The 19764-nt window shown below is 41.9% G+C and overlaps 2 pseudogenes; one reads left to right on the forward strand and one right to left on the reverse strand.

Moving 5' to 3' along the window:
- Positions 1 to 6860: 6860 nt before the first annotated feature.
- Positions 6861 to 7351, reverse strand: LOC124961170 (charged multivesicular body protein 4b-like; annotated as a pseudogene).
- Positions 7352 to 12422: 5071 nt separating this feature from the next.
- LOC124961171 (vacuolar protein sorting-associated protein 72 homolog) lies at positions 12423 to 13491 on the forward strand (annotated as a pseudogene).
- Positions 13492 to 19764: the final 6273 nt, after the last annotated feature.

The raw sequence follows: 19764 nt of genomic DNA on the forward strand, positions 1-19764 counted from the left end.
GAAAACTATATCAGATTCATTCCTTTGCTTACCTCCTCCATCATTTCCCTTCATTCCCCATTGTCTAATGTACTACATTTTTATTCTCCTCTCCCTGCTCCTCTTATTGTGGGTTAGTGTCCACCTCTCAGATAAAATATTTGACTTCTGGGGTCTTTGGAATGGCTTACTTCATTTAGCATGTCCATCCACATGCTGACAAATGTCATAAAGTCATTCTTCTTTACGGCTCAGTAATACTCCATTGTCTATATGTAATCACCACATTTTCTTTATCCACTCTCCTATTGAAGGGCACCTAGGTTGGTTGCATATCTCAGCTATTGTCAATTGAGTTGCTATACATATGGATGTGGTGTGTTTCTGAGGTATGCTAATTTTATATCCGTTGACATATACCCAGGAGTGAGATAACTGGGTGAAAAGGTGGTTCCATTCCAAGTTTTCTGAGGATTTGCCATACTATGTTGCTGAGTGGTTGCACCAATTTGCATTTGTGCCAGCAATGTATAAGTGCATATTGGTCAGTTTTTGAAGCCAATTTTCATCAAGTCTTCCCCCATTTTTATTTTTCTATGGAAGGTCCAAAAGTGGGAGGTTGAGGTGGTGGGATGGGGCTGCAGCAATGTGTGGACTGTGCATCTGTATCAGATGTCCATATTGTGTCTAGACCCGCCTCCAAAAGATGACATGTTGGTGCACCTTGAAGCTCCTGGGCACTGGCTGGCTGCATCTGTATGGCAGGCTCCACCAGGCTGCAGGCCGTGCTTGCCACTTGCCATCTGACCCACCCAGTCCACCATCTGGGCTGCCACTCTGCCACTCCATTGTTGGCTTCCACTTCTTGACAGGGACCAATAGGTCAGCTACATGGCTTAGCAGGTAAGGTGAGCATGTCACCTTTTCTTTACACAAGCAACTATATGTTATTTAAATTCAAAACATTTCCATGAGAAGAACATAATTCGACATGTTCACAAAAGTTCTCAAATGTATGACTGAAAAGAAAAATGGTGAATGATCATATTTGCTTCTGCCTTTGATCAATTGAGATATCACACATCATGGAGCCTCTGGAATATCCCACCATGTACTCATGAGAGAATGAGAAGAAACCAGGCAAATATATTCTTGGTCTTATTGTACAGAATAGATTTGACCTTTCAGATCCATGAGACTGGCTGGTACAGGTGTAGTAGTTAGGACTGAAGTACAGTAATTGAGAGCTTTGGCTCCAATATCACACTGGCATAGATCAAAATGCTGCTCAGCACTTGCTAGTTGTGTATCTCTCTTGCCTCAGTTTCTTCATTCATTCCTTTGTTAGGAAATGTATACTGGGAGCCTGTCATAGGCCAGGTACAGTTCTGGGTTCTAAGAATACTTCACCTGGTGTTGGTGTTCTCCTATAATTCTTACCTTGGAATCCCATCCCCTGATGCAGGGTCTTTGAGGGGATTACATCAGAGAGTGGAGCCCTCAGACTGGAATTAGTGTTCCTAAAAATGGACTCCAGAGAGCTCCCTCAATTTCTTTCCAGACAAACTTGAGGAGAATCCTGGGGTGTACCAGGCATGGATTCAAGGTATGGACTGGGCTTAAGCACTGGGCTCTCTTCATGTCACATAAGTACACTGTGATGACCCAATGCCTCTTGAGCCTTGCTGGTCCCTAGTAGAAGTCTGCTCTTCCCTGTAGTATGGTATTGTAAACATGTAACCTGAGCAGTGGCCTGGCTGTCTCATTAATATGATTGGTTCTCACTCCATATATAAATTATTACACTTCCTGAGTAAATTGAGTCTGCGTCACAGAACCTGGTTCCCGGTGTCTGAATTAAGGGGCACCGTCACACTCACTCCCTGAGAGGCCAACCCACATTTGACAACACAAACTGAAGGCTTTACACAAAACTCCTGACAAATATTCTTTAACATTGTCAAGGTCATGAGAAATAAGAAGACTGGAAACCAGTCACAGACAAGAGGAAATTGAGGAACCATAATGACTGAGCACACTGTGGGAGCCTCGATTAGTCCCTGGATCAGAAAAAGGACAGTAAAGACAAAAGAAAGTCTGTAGTCAGGTTAACAGTGATGGACCAAAGTTGATTCTGTGGTTTGGAAAGAAATACCACAGCAATATAAAATATCAGTAGAGGAAACTGAAATGGGTTCAGGATATACAAGAATTATCTACACCAGCTTTGCAACTTTGCTGTAAGCCTGAAGTTATTACAAAATAAAATGGTTACTTAAAAAAATAATCAACACCTACACCCTCAACTCCACTCCCACCAAAACCAAAAAACTTGAATTTTTCTTTCAAATATAACAGACCTCATTTACATATACACACACATAATTGTATATTCTCCTCAGAGACTTGTTGCTCTACCCCATCAACAGAAGCCTCCAGCCCTCCGCAGCCTCTGGGTCCCCGGAGGTCCAATGACTGGATCTAGACTCCAAAGTCTTCTGCAGACATGCCAGCATGAAATGTGCCTCCCTGGTCATATGAGCCTCCTGGCTGTTAGATCTCACCCCCTTCATCCCTATAGGGACTGAGGTGCTGATTTCCCATCAGCTCAGGGTCTCCTGAGACAACTGCAGTAGCTGCCATGCAGGGAAGTGTGCACATGAGCTGAATGTCAAGACAGATGTGGAAGCGAAGGGAGGGCTCATGCCCTTTCCAGTTGGTTTCCTGCACATTTGGCAACAGGGCTCGGCCATAACTGTGGGGCACTGTGTCCATAAAGCCCAGAAGGAGGGGGGTGTCCCCATATCTCCTAGGGGATGGAGCCTCTGGTGCCCTGTGGTTACATGAGCCTCACTCTATCATAGTCTAGAAAAGTAAGATAAAGGGATGCTGGGTGTGGGTGGCTGAGAAGGCAGGACAGGAAAGAAATGTCATGGAGGGGAATCACGTACATCTCTTCCTGCTTTCTTACAGTAGGGGTGCATTGGGGCATCTCAACCAAGTTCAGTGGTGGCTGCAAGGCTTAGATAAACACAGTATGGGGAGTGGACCAGATGCCTGAGTCCCCATTAAACAGACACAGTCCCACAGCCCTTGGAAACTGCAGAACACAAACTGAGTTTATAGTCCTGCTACATACTTGCTGGCTCTGGCCTCATTTCTTTCTTCTTTGAACCTCATTTTTGTTCCTTAAAGTGGTGATTTTAGTTGGTATCTTAACAGGGTGAACCCCTTGAAAGTGTACAAGGACAACATCTGTGGCACATTATTTAGCCATGCCATGACAGTTATTGCTTGTATTTATTAAATCTTCCTATTCACATCCTGTGAATAGCCATCTAGGTGTCACAGAGTGTTACCAGGAAGTTCTTCCTGGAAGCTAGCATAAATCAATACTCTTGCACTTCCAGTTTTCTCCATCCAGTCAGTTTTTTGGAACTGGAAGAATTCACTGGACAGACAATGACAGAAAAACTTGTGAATTTTTATAGAAGTGCAAGTAAAGAAAGCAGGGAGAATGATCTTCAAGAAAGGCCTCATCTGGTTTGGGGGAGATGTTGGCAGGAATAACCTCTCCTGAACTAAATTTTTCTGAGTGGGTAAGATTCTCTGGAGGGCTCTGCCTTCAGGGTGACAGAATGGGCACCAAATTTCTCTGCAAACCTCCCCCATGAATCCAACTCTGAGACCTCACTTATGTACTCTGATATGTCACAGACAAACAAAGTGGCCTGGGAGAATTGCATCTGCAAACAGGACACATTGCAGTCACATGACTCATATATACAAGGAGCCTTGGAAGCAGCTGACCCTGTTTCCAGGTAGGGATCCTGCCAGGCAGGGGAGCAGGCTTCGGGTTGGAGATACTGCAACCTCAGTTCCTGTTTCCTGGACTGTGCTCATTTACGCCAACCCCCTGCACTCCACTGTCCTCTGTTCAAAGAGGGATTCCTGACAGAAACTCTTCCCCTTCCATATCCATTTCCCTAAAAAATGTAGTAAGGCTTCCTGTTGTGAATTTGGGGTTTGCTCCTGGCTTCTGGGCCTGCTCCTTGTGTCATATTTCAGTCAGTATTCAGTCAACGGACATTCAGTGAACACCTGCTATGTGGCAGGCCCTGGATTGATTCTGCATCCAGGCATCACCAGGTGTGATGCAGGAACAGTTCCCCTAGGAGGGCAGGAACTGAGACTCTAGGGAGAATCCTGAAAAATTGGGAAGACAAAGGCAGGTGGGTAGCTCTCAGGAAAAATGTTAAATGCAGTAAGTGGATCTGAGAAGGTTCACAGAGTTGCAAGGAGGTGGGTGAGACAGACCCTATGAGGATGTCATGATTGGAAATAAGGGACAGGTCACGTGTCATCAGAGGAAGGGCCAACCAGCAGAGGGAAGTTATTGCAGGGCTCCTGAAGTGGGAGTAAACATGCCCTTCCCATTCAACAGGTTGTCAACCCTTTCTTGTTCAAACCAAGAGAGTTAATACTGCAGCTATTAAGGGCCACAGGCCTCTTGCTGCAACTGCTCCACTTTGTTACATTCATTGCAGAGGAGGCCTTAACAAGCCCTTAAAGACCAGGTGTGGCTATGCTCCAATAATAATTTTTATTGAACGCTGAAATAGGAATTTCACAGTTTCTCTAGTCATTCTGCAGTGTTGTTTTTTTTTTTGGCAGTTTTAAGTAGAAAATCTGAGCTGGAAGTCCTGAAAATACAAGTGGAAGGCCTCTTTGTGGTACCAAAGTCTGTGATGTGCACACTCTTTTGTGCAGAGGTTCAGCAAGGTTGCTAGTGAGGGAGCAGGGCAGTAGGGAGGAAAGCAGCTGGAGATAGGATCAGAGAGAGAAACAAGTGCCCAACCTCTCAGCCTTGTGGGCCATTCTAGGGCTGTGGGTGTTACAACATGCCCTGGAAATGACTGCCAGCACTTTCTGAAGCTGTGGTGATTCTGGTCAGTAGGTGTCACCCAGGGAGTCTTGCAGGCAAGGAGCTGTGTTTGAGGATGAGTAGAGCTGTGTCAATTCCCTTTGTAAAAGTCACGGTGTGATCTTGCCTGAATTCCTTTCCTTTGGGTTTCTGCACTGCCTACCCTGCAGGTGCTGTCTGGGCGAGGCCTGGGGCTTTGGAGTCCTGCCACACTTGCAGGTGACCCTAGAGGGCCATGCCCCTCTCCTGCACTAACCTCGCCATTCCTGGAGCTCTAGGTCTCTAACCCACAGCCCAGCCCATGACAGCACTGAACCACTGGAAGGGCGAGATTCAAGTTCCTTGCAAAAGGGCGCAGCACAGGTCCCAGGATCCCAGCACAGGACGGGGGACAGCACGGCGTCTGCCCCATCTGCCCCGCATCGCTACTGATAGCCCTGACTGCAGAGCAGCCCTGCAAGCTATGAACACCCTCAAGTGTCACCTTAGGGATGCAGGCCCCCTCCACCATGGCCACACGCAACCATGGTGATTGTCATTCCTGGGAATCCACCCAAAGAGCAGTAATAGGGAAGGCTCCCTGGTGGGTGGGGCAGGGTCAGCACTGGTAGCCAGGCCAGTGATGGTTTCTGTGGTCCCCAAAATATAACACCACACCAGATGCAGTGGTGAATGTACTTGAAGTAGCAGGGACTCCTCTGATGGCCCGGGAATCCAATGGCCAGGTATTGTGGCATCCTCCTCCACAGTCACCAGTGAAGTCACCCAGGTCAGGGTTTTTAAGGCTGTCATTTTGGTTGTTCTGGTCCTGCACAGACAGAAAGTTCCTAAAGTTTGGGACTCTTGGTCTCCTGTACATGGTCAGCTTCTTGAAAATAAGAATAAATTTTGGAAGGTTGACAAACAGCGTCACCTCAGGCCCTGCCCCTACCCTTCCAGAGGTACTTTGCACAACAGGACACCTTCAAGGACAATCACTCCCCCAATCATGCCAACCTAATCAGTACATTAAAGGCTGCTCAGTGACCCTTGGCATTGTCACAGAGGGCTTGTATCTGAGAGACAGACTCAGGAAAGGGAGTTTGTGGCCAGGCCTGGGTGTGAGGCAGTGACAGATGCGGTGGGACCTGGTGGGTGCAGTGTGTGCAGGCACCCAGATGATCGCTGGCTTGATGGATCCTTGCCTCCCACACACATCCTCACTGACACTGCCTCTCACCCTCACTAGGGAGCACGGCTACCACCCAGCTCCCCTTAGTGTTCATACTTGACAGGATCCAGATGTCACCTATATTGGCTTTCTAGGAATAGAGAGGCACCCCACCAGAGTTTGTGTGACGTTTTCCAACTCCAACTTATCCTAACACCACCTAGCTGCATTGGATTATCCACCACCATCAGATGTCAACATCCCTCACTGCCTGTGGGTGGTTGGGCCCTAGACCAGTGCCTTGACTGGATGATATCGTGGCCTAGGCAGGGCCTGGAGGAGTGGGACTGGAGGGCAATGCCGCTGGGGCTGGTGCTATGCAGAGTAATACCCGTGTCATTTCGCACCCTCCATACCTCCCTGGTTCCCCAGACCTCTGGCGGGGGACCCATTGCCTGCCGCAAGATGCGACTGTCAAGGAGACCCTTAAACCTGGTGCGGTCAGACATGGACTGCGCCGCCTAGCGGCCATGGACGGTGATGCAAGCTGGCAGGCTCCAGCGGGGTCCTGGGCACAGGATCACCAGAAGTCCCTATGGGCCATGCCACCAAAGGGCCCTCGCTCCACTTCCAGTGGGTGAAGGAGTTGGGAGAGTGCTTCTTGAAAAGAACATGCCCTTGGGGCTCGGTCCCTTGGTCTTCCCTCACAGTCTCACAGCTGAGCTGGTGCTTGTACTCAATCTTTGTCGGAAGAGGCCAGGACCAGAAGCATCTTGGTTGCCTGTGCAATGGTGACGTCAGAGGTTGTCAGTCCAGCCTGTCTGTAACATCAGGAGGTATCTGGAGAGCGGCCAGGATATCACAGTAGGCACTCATGGTTAGTTCTTGCTGGTCAGCAATGTCCTGCATTAACTCATCAACTTTATCGATGTCCATGTTGTCATGGGCAGCCTTCATGGTCTCGGCGGCAGAGCCCATGTTCTTGAGCTCCTAGCTGTTGGTATTGACCTTCTCCAGGGCCTCCCGCTGGAACCCGATGGTGGACACGTGCCATCAATCTGGGCCAGCTGCATCTCATACCTCTTCTTGGGCTTCAGTGCCTGCAAGGCCGCGCATTTGTTTTTGGTGCCGTGCTTCTTGGTGCTCATCAGCTCCTGTTCAATCTTTTTCTCCAGTGACTCCAGTTTCTGACTTAGCATTTCCTCCATGTCCCGCTGCTGGATGGCCTCTTAGGGGGTCGGGTTGCCCTTGCTGGCCTTACCTGCTCCAGCCCTGAACAACTTCCCGAACACCCACATGGTTGCTGCTAGCCAGGGCGGCCTTAGCTGCCTACTTGGGCTCCGCTCTGGCTCCCCTCTGGCTCCCCTCTGCTCTGGCACCCGCTCCTGACCCCACCACTCCCTGCCACCCCAAGCCTCTCCTCCGCCTCCACCTTGCTTTTTCCTATGATGCTTGTTACACTCTCACACAAAATTCATTCTCTGCCTTTCCATGCTCTGAGTGGCTGATTTCTGTGAACCACATCTGGTTTCTGTTTGGTTCCAACCAATTTGGGAGGCACTGGCAAATGATCAGGAGAGGAGAGTCTGGGATATTTATTCCACTTTTTTTTCCTGCCTGATTGTGGTTATAGCTTCATTCTACTAAGGCCCATGTCAGACACCTCTGTCCCACGTGTTTCTGGAACATTGCAGGGTTCCAGAAACTACTAATTTCCTTTGTGCCTTCAGGTCTATGGATAATGGTTGGATGCTTTATCATTCCTTTCCTTGAAACCTGCCCAGACCTTTGTAAAGTCTCTTCATATTATACCTTCTTCAGTTCCCCTTTGAGTGTGTCATCTGCCTCCTGCCAGGGTTCTACGTAACACACAAATATACATTAAAATTATTTTTAAACCTATTATCCAAGAATTCTGCTCCCATGAATTACAGCCTTGAAGTTTGAATATGATGTGTCTTCTGTCATTCATTGAACATGTACATTTGCATATTCTAATGTATGTGTACATGCAAATTCTAGTAAATACAGTTACATAGCAATTGTTCAATAACTGGGTAGAATGCAGACCTCTGTCCTAATTGATCCAAAATCTAGTTAGCTTAACCCTTGTTCTTAAAACAATGAGAGGGAAAAAACCACAATACCACAGTATTAAGGGAGAGACCCTAGCTAGTTGTCCCCAATGTTTCCTACTCTTTGATGATAGAACTACTTTTATCACATAGCTCCTTGGACTAATGTCTCTATTTCCCTCTTTGCATGTACCTAAGTGCTACTAGATATGACCAATAAGGTATAAAAGTGGAAATGGTGTGTGCAACATTAAGGAAGTTGTTCAAAAGAAGATGATTTGCCATTCTTTCTTTTCTTCCTGCTGGTTCAAACTCCTGAAGGAAAGCAGAGCAACAAGACTGAAAGAGCAGAGTCCTTGACACTGGAATACCATAATCAGTCTTTGACATCCTACCTTCACCCATTTTTCATGGACAGAAATAAACTTCTATCTTACTTAAGTTACAGTTATCTTAGGTTTTCTGAGATATACAGCCAAAATTATCTTGTCACCATGGGTATTTGTATTAGCTTCCTATTGCTGATGTAAAAAAAATTACCACAAATTTAATGGATTAAAACAAATTTATTGTAATTCTGCACATCAAAGTACAAAATGGGTCTCATGAGACTAAAACAAAGGCAAGATGGGTCTACTTCAGAAGACTCTAGGGGAGAGTCTGTTCCTCTGCCTTTCCCAGCTCCTAGGCTGCTCCCATTCCTTGGCTCTTTAGTATCTTCTTCCATCTTCAAAGCCAGCAACATCTGGCAGTCACACTTATATTGCCAGCTCACTGGTTCTTTTTATTCTGCCTCGTTCTTCCACATAAAAAGGACTCTGCTATTCAGCTGAACCCACCCAGATAATCAGAACATCTTTCTGTTTGAAGATCAACTGATTAGCAAGTTTAATTCCATCAGCAATTTTAATTCCCCTTTGTGATATAACCTAACATTCACAGGTTTGGGTGATTAGGACATGAACACTTTTGGGGGCCACTGTTCTACCTACATAGTGTAAAAAATTTTAAGTTTTGTAATTGATAAATATGTTTTTACTTGATTTATCTTTAATATATATGTAACTTTATAGCATTATGCTAATTGGTCATTATTCTTTATAGAACATTTAGCATTGTGCCCCATAGTTTTAAATAATTATTCACTGGCTAGTTTATTCAATATTCTTGAGAATATTCTATGTGACAGATCCTGCATACAGTGCCTGGCCTCAAGAAACTTACAGGTTTGTGGGAGAAGCATTTCCAAAATGGCTGTTATACAAATATAAAAGAGGCATGGTATATGTAAAAGAGATAGCTAAACTGATAGGAAGTCTTTCTGAAAGTGCTTCTACTAAGCACTGTGATTATATATGTGAAGAAAAGTCATTCTAAAAATGAATTATAATTCTTTCTAAATTTACTGGAAAAGTGTAAATGGGTAGAATATTTTCATTATTTGGTTTTTTCTTTATATTTTTCATAATTTGTTTACAGCTATTTACTTTTCACACAAGATTCATGTATAAGTTAAGTTCAACATAAATTATTTTCAAGTTTAAATTGCACATATTTCCTGGTGTTCCTCACTTTCCAAACACATTTGAGTACAGCAATTTATGATTCTCTAAACATCAAAAATTTTAAATCAGTTAATTTCATGGAACTCTGAATAGCATGTTGGTGTTACTCCTTCAGTCAATGCCTATTTTCAGTCCTAGAGCTTTGATGGGAGGAGGTGAGGGAATTCAAAGATGGAAGTCACAGAGTACATAAATCCTAAAAGTATAGCATTTTAGGAATGCATATCTGGTAGAATTAAGCCCCATATAGCTTATAATTCCCCATATACTTCAGTTTGTCCATGTCTCTGATACAGCATTTATCACTTAAATATATGTGGTTTTTTGTTTGGTTTGGTTTATGTCTGACCCCTCTCCTAGTCATCTTTGTGTTTTTGATACTGAAAGCAGTACCTGTCTGAAGTATTCTTAATAATTATGGAAAAGATGGAAAGTTCTCATCATTGGTAAGTCATTCCAGCACAGGGGTTTTGTGAAGAGCAAATAGAATAGTGTATGTGGACTGTTCCACATGGTATCTGGCATTTGATAAATAGTACATAAAAGGTAACAAAAAAATTGTAGATTCTCAGGCAAAGATTAAAGTCAGATGTCAAGGATATAATCCACTAAAATTCTTACATAGTGGTGCCTTTATCTTCAAGGCTAAAGATAATTTTTATCCCTGAAATTGTCATTTCAAGCATAATCCAATATAAAAATGTGCAAATGGTCTGAATAGACACTCCTCAAAAGAGGAAATACAAATGACCACCAGGTATACTTAAAAACTGTTTAGCACCACTAATAAGGTAAATGCAAATTAAAACTACACTTATTACCTCACACCAGTTATCAAAAAGGTGAAAGGGAAGTGTTGGCAAGGATATGGAGAACATGAAACCCTTATAAACTGTTGATAGTATTGTAGACTAATATAACATGGAGTTTTCTCAAAAAATTTTAAAAAGAACTACCATGTGATCCAGTAATTCCACTGGATATATACAAAGGAAATGGAATTGGTTTATTGAAGAGATTTCTTCATTTCTAAGTTCATTACAGCAGTAGAGCACTACTCACAATAGCCAAGATAGAGAATCAGCCTAATTTCTATCAACAGATTAATACATAAAGAAAATGTGGTACATATATACAGTGGAGTGCTCTTGAGTCTTAAAAACAAAGGGATCAGGTCATTTGCAACAACTGGATGAACCTTGAGCACATTGTGTTAAGGGATGTAAGTGAGGAAGAGAAGGAAGAAATACTGTGTGATCTCATTTGCATGTGGAATCCAAACAACTCAAACTTGGAAGCAGATACCAGAGACTGGATGTGGGGAAGGTTTGGGAGATTTTGGTCAAATCATTCAAAATTTCATGTAAGAGGAATAAGATAAATCTTCTATGTACCATAGTAACTATATAACAATACAATGTATACTTGAATATTGCCAAGAGTAGATTTTAAGTGTTCTTGCCACATAAAAAGTCTGTGAGGTAATGCATATGTTAACTAGCTTGATTTAGCCAATCCACAATGTATACATATATCAAAACATCAAACCATATACCATAAACATACACAATTTTTACTTAAAAATTTAATCAAACAAGTCATTCAAGTCATTAACAAAAATTTTGGAACAAAAGAAATTACAGTCAAATTGAGTATTTAAAGGCTTCTAGGTTGAGCTTACTATTGGTTTCATGCACAAGATTTATTGTTCTTTCAGTAGCAGGGAAGGTCAACTTGGTTGGTCATTCCAGAAAATCTTGTGGAATTGCTTTTAGAAGACTGCAGCACAATGTACCTAAGTAAAATAAAACAGACCAGGTATTAAGCCAAAGGTATCAAAAGATGCCACTGAAACTTATAAACCTAATGTGGATCAAAGGAAGAATACTTGAGTCTTTTCAAAAGAGGGAGACAAGAATTCATACATTCATTCATTCATTCATTCAGCAAAAATATTTATCTTTGTTTATGTGCATAGGCACCGTTCTAAGTTCTTGGCATACTTAAAGGATCCAAAAACAAAAATCCCTGCCAAGCAGCACATACATTCTTATGGAATAAACATAAAATAAGCAATAAAAAGATGAATTATATAACATGTTAGAAAAAGATTAAATGCTACAGAATAATGAAGCAGAGTGATGGTGATTGAAGATGTGGAGGCATCATGGTTTCCTTTTAAGTTACAAAATCTAAAAACTCAGTTTTCTATGCTCTGTAACATTCTCAGAAAGGTGCACATTAATATATTAAGAAAGAAGTCAGTGGAGTCAGGCATGTGGGGCCTGCCCAGTATGATTTTTAACTATTCAATACTTCACTTTCAGTTCAAAGCAGGTGTCAGGGCAAAAAAGTAAGCTGTAGAATTCCTGTAAGAGAAATGCTATAATAAACAGAATCTATGATGTGTTCCATTAATTTAATCCCTAACATCTGTTCCTTTTATTTACCTTTTGTTTTTCATTTTGGTAAATATTATTTCTCTAATATTTTAAAGACAAAATAATTGTACATATGTGCAGTTTTACTTATAAAACATTTATATTTTTCATCAGTGTTAATGAAGATATAATTTTCTATGTTTATAATTGTCTACGCCTGAGAAAATAGGGATAATTTATTTAACCACCACAAATGAATATGTGTAGCTCATCTGTTTAAGAAGAGGCTAAAGAGAGAACCAAGCAGGTGAGCAGGCCCCTGGTGGCCACACAGTCTTGCTAGGCAAAATGAGTTTGGCTGGGGGCCGGGCCCCCCAGAAGACAGAGGGGGACAGGCTTTCTGAGCTTCTGGAGGCAGAGGAAGATGAGTTCTACCAGATGATTTATGGAAGTTCACCAAGGAAACTGGAGATGATGAGTATCAAGGAGACCAGTCAGACACAGAGCACGAGGTGGACTCTGACTTTGACACTGAAGAAGGGGATGAACCATCCAGTGATGGTGAAACAGAAGAACCAAGAAGGAAGCACAGAGTAGTCATCAAAGCCTATAAGGCGCCTCGAAAGAGCTTGAGACCTCAAAATGTCAGTACCGCAGCTGGTAGCTCTCAAAAGGCCCGAGAAGGGAAGGGACTGCTGCCACTATACAGGATGATGGCTCTGACAGTCAGAAACTTATGCATCAATCTACAGTTGAACATACTCCACAAACATTTCTTCAGATACAGGAGAGGCAGGGCCAGTCCTGGCAGCAAAAAGGGTCCCACTGTGAGGCCACTGACCCAAGAAGAGCTTTTCAGGAAAGCCAAGATCAGAAGAGCTCGACTTACATTCACTGGAGATATATGAGTGACTTGAGGCTGACAAAAAGAAGCAGAAATGGAAGTGCCCTGGGCCCATAATCACCTCTCATTCAATGACAGCACCACCTGTCGGGGAGCTGGGCCCCAAGGAAGAGAATGTGGATGTAGAAGGACTTGATCCTGCTCCCCATAGCTTCTACACTAACTCCCCATGCTGGGACTGCACCTATGGTACCACCTGCTCACAGCTCACGTGCCTTCATCACATTTAGTGATGATGTGACATTTGAGGAATGGTTCCCCCAAGGTCGACCCCCAAAAGTCCCTGTTTGGGAAGTCTGCCCAGTGACCCATCGCCCAGCTCAATATCGCAACCCTGTTACAGACATACCCTATGCCACTGCTCAAGCCTTCAAGATCATCCGTGAGGCCTACAAGAAGCACATCACTGCCCACGGACTGCCTCCTATTGCCTCAGCCCTGGGCCCTGGCTACCGACCTCCTGAGCCCCTCCTCCCTGACTCTGGGCTAAAGAATTATAAAAGAATTTACTAGCTTAGGAAAAGGATAGGGACCTTGCATCTTTTGCTTAGCTCTTTTAATTTTATTCGACTATGTTACTGCTTTAATAGTTCTACTAGAGGTCATTGTTAATGACACGTAATTTCAAGACCATAGAGACACAATAAATTCAAGTCCATATGGACACTTCATAATTTCAAGACCACATAGATACTTCTGCCTCTTTTTCTCTGCCCCTGAAAGATCATTACAATTAGGAAAACAATATATTATTATTAAATTGCAATAGTAATGGTTCAAGGAGATTTGTGTTCTTTACTAGTTAAAATCTCACTTGACCCTCATAATGATGTTATGATATCAGAAAGATTCACTGGAAACAGGCTTACAGAAGTTACTTACCAAAGGCACTGACCTACTGGTCTCGGGGTGGAAAGCACCATGTGTTGGGCTGAGGTGAATTCTACAAACATCTAAGCTATTTCTGTTTAAGTGGTTTGGTTTTGTTGTCAAAACTGAGACAGAATTGAATAGGACTGACCAAATCTAGATATTGTTATTGTCTAGGTGAGCACGTCATTTAATGACTAAGCATCTCTCCTCTTGCTCCACTCTTCCTGTTTCTCTTCCCCAGCCAGGGGCTCAGCTCACCTCCTGTCACCTTTCCTTTTCATCTTTGGGGTAGGGACTGAACTATTAAAATCTCAAATAAGGGAAACAACCAGGTATGTACAAGAATTTCAGTTGGCTTGTTTAATGTTATATTCACTTAGTCTATGAACTTTAAATTTTTTAAAAAGTAAAACAATATCTCACGTAATAATTCATGATTCTTAATATGGAAAAAAATTCAAACGATATTATGAAATGAATATTTCAAAGCCAGGTTTTTTTGCTATTTTGTATATAATTTATGAATCAAGTCAAAATTTTAGAATTCAATCTTGTGAAATGTTCCAGTCTCAATACTCATTATTACAGAAGTAGAATTGCTAAACCCTGGGTCATGTTAGTCTTTTACTATAAATTAATAAATCTCTGGAACATTGACTGCCATAGGCTTTGCCTCAGGTTTCTCTTTCCAACTTGTTCATTAACTAGATTTACCAAAGAATAACCTATTGCATTGTTTTATGAAACAGTGACAATAAAAAAATGACTAGAAATCCCAAGTGTGTGTTTTATTGGTGTTCAAAAATTTTATTTTTGGAATTTTTTTTGCACTATACCAAGAGATAGTAAACAAGCCACTTGTATAGTAAATAATGAGATAAAATTTAGCATTATCACAGGAGCGTCTCACCTGATGATCAAGTGAGAAGCATGGTATTATTTACAGAGTATCTTTAAAGATTGAAGTAACTTCCCAGTTAAGGAGATTTACAGTCTCATTCTAGATTTTTACAGGTTTATTAGGCTATTCTTCCTTATTGCTCAAATGGCTTACTACTTTTGGATTTGGGGATTTTCTGCCCGATTTGCTTCTTAACTGGAAATAAGGCAAAGTGAGCCTTATGCTAAATCCCATAGCATCTTATCCACTCAAGGACATTGATTCTGAAATGACCTCGTTTCTCCTGTGCCAGTATTCCCTTCAGTAACACAATGTGCTGTATATTGTTAAATCCAGTGGTTAGTTCTCAGCCTTCATATACCTTAAGAGAGTAAATGCCCTCTCTTCTTTTGGCTTCTAGGATACCATACTTTCTTGGTTTCCCCAAAGCTACTCCTTTTCAGTTCCTCTTCCTTGTTTTGTCCTCTCCCTTTACTAAATATCAAAATGCCAGAGCTCAGTCCTTGGTTATCTTTCTTTCTCCTTTCACATGATTATATCAACTTTCTTGATTTTAATTTTCATCTATCTGCCAGTGGTTTCTCCATAGTATCTCTAGCTGGAACTCTGGGCTTATTTGGCCTTTCTGTTTGGATGGCTAATAGACATTGCTCACTTAAACTCTTCCCAACTGAGCCTCTTGTATCAAACTCTCCATTCCAAACCTACTTACTCTTTGTGAAATCTCTGTTATTTCATATAGTAGTAAGTCCATCCTTCTAAAGGCTCAGGTTGAAACCTTGGAGTTACTCCTGACTCCTGTTTGAATGGGGGATTCAATTCTTCAAAATATTCATATGGTTGATTTACAAAATACAGCCAAAATTTGACAATTTTTGGCTACTTTCCCTGCCACAACCTGAGTCCAGCCAACATCATCACTACTTGAACTATCACAATCTCTCCCTCTGGATTCCCGTTTCTACCTTTATCAACTTTCAATATATTTCTATGGAACAGCCAGGGTCCTGTTAAAATACTAGTCAGATCATGGTCTTGGCAAAACTTATCTAAACAATAATCCAAATTCATATAGTGGTCTTCAAGGTCTATATGATCTGTCCATACAAAACTCTCCAAACTTAGCTTCTCCATCCTTCACTGTGTTAAGCCACACCAGCTTCCTCAATATTTCTTGAATATGCCAGGCATGCTCCTGCCTTAAAGCAGAGGTTAGAACACAGCCTCTCAGATTCCAAATCCAGGTCCTCAATCCAAATAACTTAATAGAGACTCTCTGGAAATCCTAATCAGAATATTCTCATAAAAACCCAGTACCTTAACCATATACTAGTTTTTAAGTGCCCTAATCAACAATAGTTTTTAAAAGCTCTACTAATAGGAATTGTAAACATGATACTTAATTTTTTGGGTAGGGGGGGTTTACTGGGAATTAACACTGGACATTCAAAGAAGACTGGCGACTCAGGAGGTTGGATATAATAAAATAAGGAAGATATCCCCACTGACACCACTGCCCCAGAGGCACCAGTCAGAGCAGTCCCTTTGTGAGCAAAGGGGAGGAATAAGGGAATTAAAAGAACTCACATTTTTAGGAGACCTGAGGCAGGTCTTGGTATGGAGAAATCAGAGATCAAAGACACTGCCTGACTAAACGGAATGGCATGCTACACAATATTCTTGTGTAGGAAAGAAGCCACATCCTCCCAGCTGCCCACAGAAGACATAGGAAGGAACAATTTTGCATCCCAGGCATGGCGGCCGGCAACTGGGGAGCCAAGTTCTGTAAACCCAAGTTTGACCCAAAATATAAGCCTGTCAAGCCCAGAACAATTAGGCAAAAGAGAGAAATTAAAGGAATATGAATATGAAAGGAAGAGCTCAAACTATCCCTACTTGCTGATGACATAATTCTAAATGTAGAAATCAGTTTATCTGTTAATTTAGTAAAGTAGCAGGAAATAAAATTAGCACCCATAAATCAATTGTGTTCCTTTGGTGGTTAATTTATTCAACATGTTTTTGTGTGCTTATTGATCACTGTATACCTTTGAAGAAATGTAAAAGCAGATCCTTTGACCATCTGACCAGTTTATCTCAACAAATCCTGAAATGCTGCCATCTTGGCTGAAGCCCTCTCTGCCACAGCTTGAATGTAGAACTGCTTATACAAAGAAATGCTGAAAGACTAGCCTGTCTTGAGTCACCAGGACAGGTTTGCCAGTCTCTTTTCCATAGTGGAGGCAGCAACCAGGGAGCTATCTCACCTTGCAAGGAACTGCTGGGAGATTTTCCTATTACCTCCATGAGGGCTTGCCGGCCTCCTTCTAATAATGGATCCTGAAAGGGACCCTGAAAATTAACTTCAGATCCTTTGGGCCAAAGCCCAGGAGTAAATCCATCAGCATAAGAAACTTCTGAGAGACACTCATCTGTGCAAATGGTACAGACTTGCTGACCTTCATCTTATGGCAGATCCTGAGGGGCCCTGTCTTGATTCTAGCTCTTCTTCACCATAGTAGTGAAATTATCCTGCTTGTTCAGGGAAATCCAGAGAGATACAGTTCTGGAGGCTAAGTCCAAGGTCAATATGCCAGCAGAGTCCATGTATGATAGGGGCCCATTCCTTACAGGGACAGTCTCTTCTCCATGTTTTCACAAGTTGGAAGGGAAGAATGACCTTCTTCAGGTCACTTTTATAAAGTCATTAATCCTATTCATGAAGGTGGGGTACTCATGAAGCAATCATCTCCCCAAACCCCCAGGTCTTAATACAATCACACTGGAGATTGTCAAAATATTAATTGGGGAGAGTAACAAACATTTAGGCCACAGCAGTATAGAAAGACAAGTCATGCTTTGGCATGAATGTTCAAAAGGTTTCTTATTCTCATTATTAGAAAATATTATTGCAGCTTCACAACCATGAATGATAATATAGAATATATTTTTAGAATTGCTGTCTTATTTAGGAAATGAGTTCTAAAAATTAACTGTTGCTCACTCTACCAACTTCATTGACATTGTGATATAAAGGGGCAAAGAGAGAGATAAGAGCACAATGTATCATGTCTAGTCCATTGCACTGGGCACTAATAGAGCCTAATAGTGCATAGCCCTAAAGTACACCATATACACAAGGAACAGGTATGAAATATATGTAAGCAAAATCTTGTATTCCAATTTTTATAGCATATGAATTGATTAAACAATAGAGTTTTTAAAATATTACAGTAATTCTAAAGTTGTATTTTAGATGGAAAAGAGGATGGAATGGAAAGGTGCAATTGACTTTCCCAATAGTAAGTAAAATATTAGGAAAAAGTGGGGCCAGGGATGTGAGAGATGAAACCTATCTATCACATGTTCTAATTCTAGCTTTACCATTTATTACTTGTATTGCTACAAGTCAGTTAACCTCTCTGGGCTTTGTTTTACTGCTATATCCTTCATAAGTTGTGATAATTAATGACTAAATGGATATAAGTACCTGAAACAGTACCTGGAATCCCAGCTGCTCGGGAGGCTAAGACAGGAGGATCACAAGTTCAGCCAGCCTCAGCAATGGCAAGGCTGTAAGCAATTCAGTGAGACCCTGTTTCTAAATAAAATACAAAATAGGGCTGGAGATGTGGCTCAGTGGTTGAGTGCCCGAGTTCAATTCCCAGTACCCCACAAAACAAACAAAACAAAACAGTACCTGGTACAAAGTACTGTTCACAAAATATTGTCTTGTTTTCTGCTGGTAAACAATGTAACAGATTACCAAGAATATTAGAGCAGCCATGTTACTGTTTGGATATGAGGTGTCCACCAAAACTTCTGTGTGAAGGAAGGAATATTCAGAGGTAAAATGATGAGATTATGAGTGCTATCACCTAATCAGTGCATCCTAGTTTGAATGGACTGATTGAGGGTAGATGTTGGCAGCTGTGGCATGACTGGAGGTGGGCCACTAGGGATAATGCCCCAGAGGGTTCATCTTCCCTGTGACTCCTCCACTCACCCCTGTTTCCTGGTCACCATGAGCAGATCAGCATTTGTATGCCAAAACCTTTTGCCATGATGTTCTGCCTTACCTTGGGTTCATAACAATGGAGCTGCCCACCTATGGACTGATACCTCTGAAACTGTGAACCTTAAATAACCTTTTCCTTTTCTAAGTTCTTCTGTTCATATAGTTTGGTCAGAGTGACAAAAAGTTAACACAAATTAACAGAACTTTCTAGGAAATATTTTATATATAACTATGAAAACAAAGATTAAGTAACAACTGAAAAGCCAAATCTCTGAAAAATAAATGGGGAGTCATGGATAGAATTAGTAGTCTGTAATACTTGGATGAAAATATTTTCTTCTTGGTCCACAACTTCTGTAAATAAAGGTGTTTTTAAAATTAAGATTAGAAAGAGATGTAAGACGCTAACCTTTTCAAAATCCTGCTCTGGTATGATTTATTTGGGTTTATGCCTATCATATTATTCATTTTTTGTGTGCCAGTGTTAAAAGTTCCACAGGAAAAGGGCAAAAGTGTTAGCAAGTGAGGCACAGTAGTAAGACAATGCTAAAGTGGAGGAAAGATAAAATTTCCAGTTGTTCTATGACTTGGGATTTAAGCCATGGGAATAATGCTTCTCACTGAGGTGGGTTACGGGTATGGTCTACCAAATCTCAAAGTCAGAACCATAAAGACAGAATTGTAGACAATCTGAAAGTAGGACAGAAAGAATACCTTGCAAATCCAGGCAAAAATGGGTACTAGTCCACTACAGACAATCCAAGTAGAAATAAAGACTGAATTTGTGAAGAAAATCTAGCACAGGGAGTCCATAGAATAGCAAGGTAGTCTGACTTGAGTGACTCAGAGGCAGTGCAATGAGCTGATGTGTGAGGGATGCTCCACACTTCTTGGCCAGAGAGCTGAGAGCTGACATGGGACACCATCTTGGAGAAGCCACATTGTGGCTTTTAATTTTTTTGTTTTTTTCCCTGTGGCTTTCTGCCAGTGGGAG

Source organism: Sciurus carolinensis, chromosome 12, assembly GCF_902686445.1.
Source record: "Sciurus carolinensis chromosome 12, mSciCar1.2, whole genome shotgun sequence".
Taxonomy (NCBI): Eukaryota; Metazoa; Chordata; class Mammalia; order Rodentia; family Sciuridae; genus Sciurus; species Sciurus carolinensis.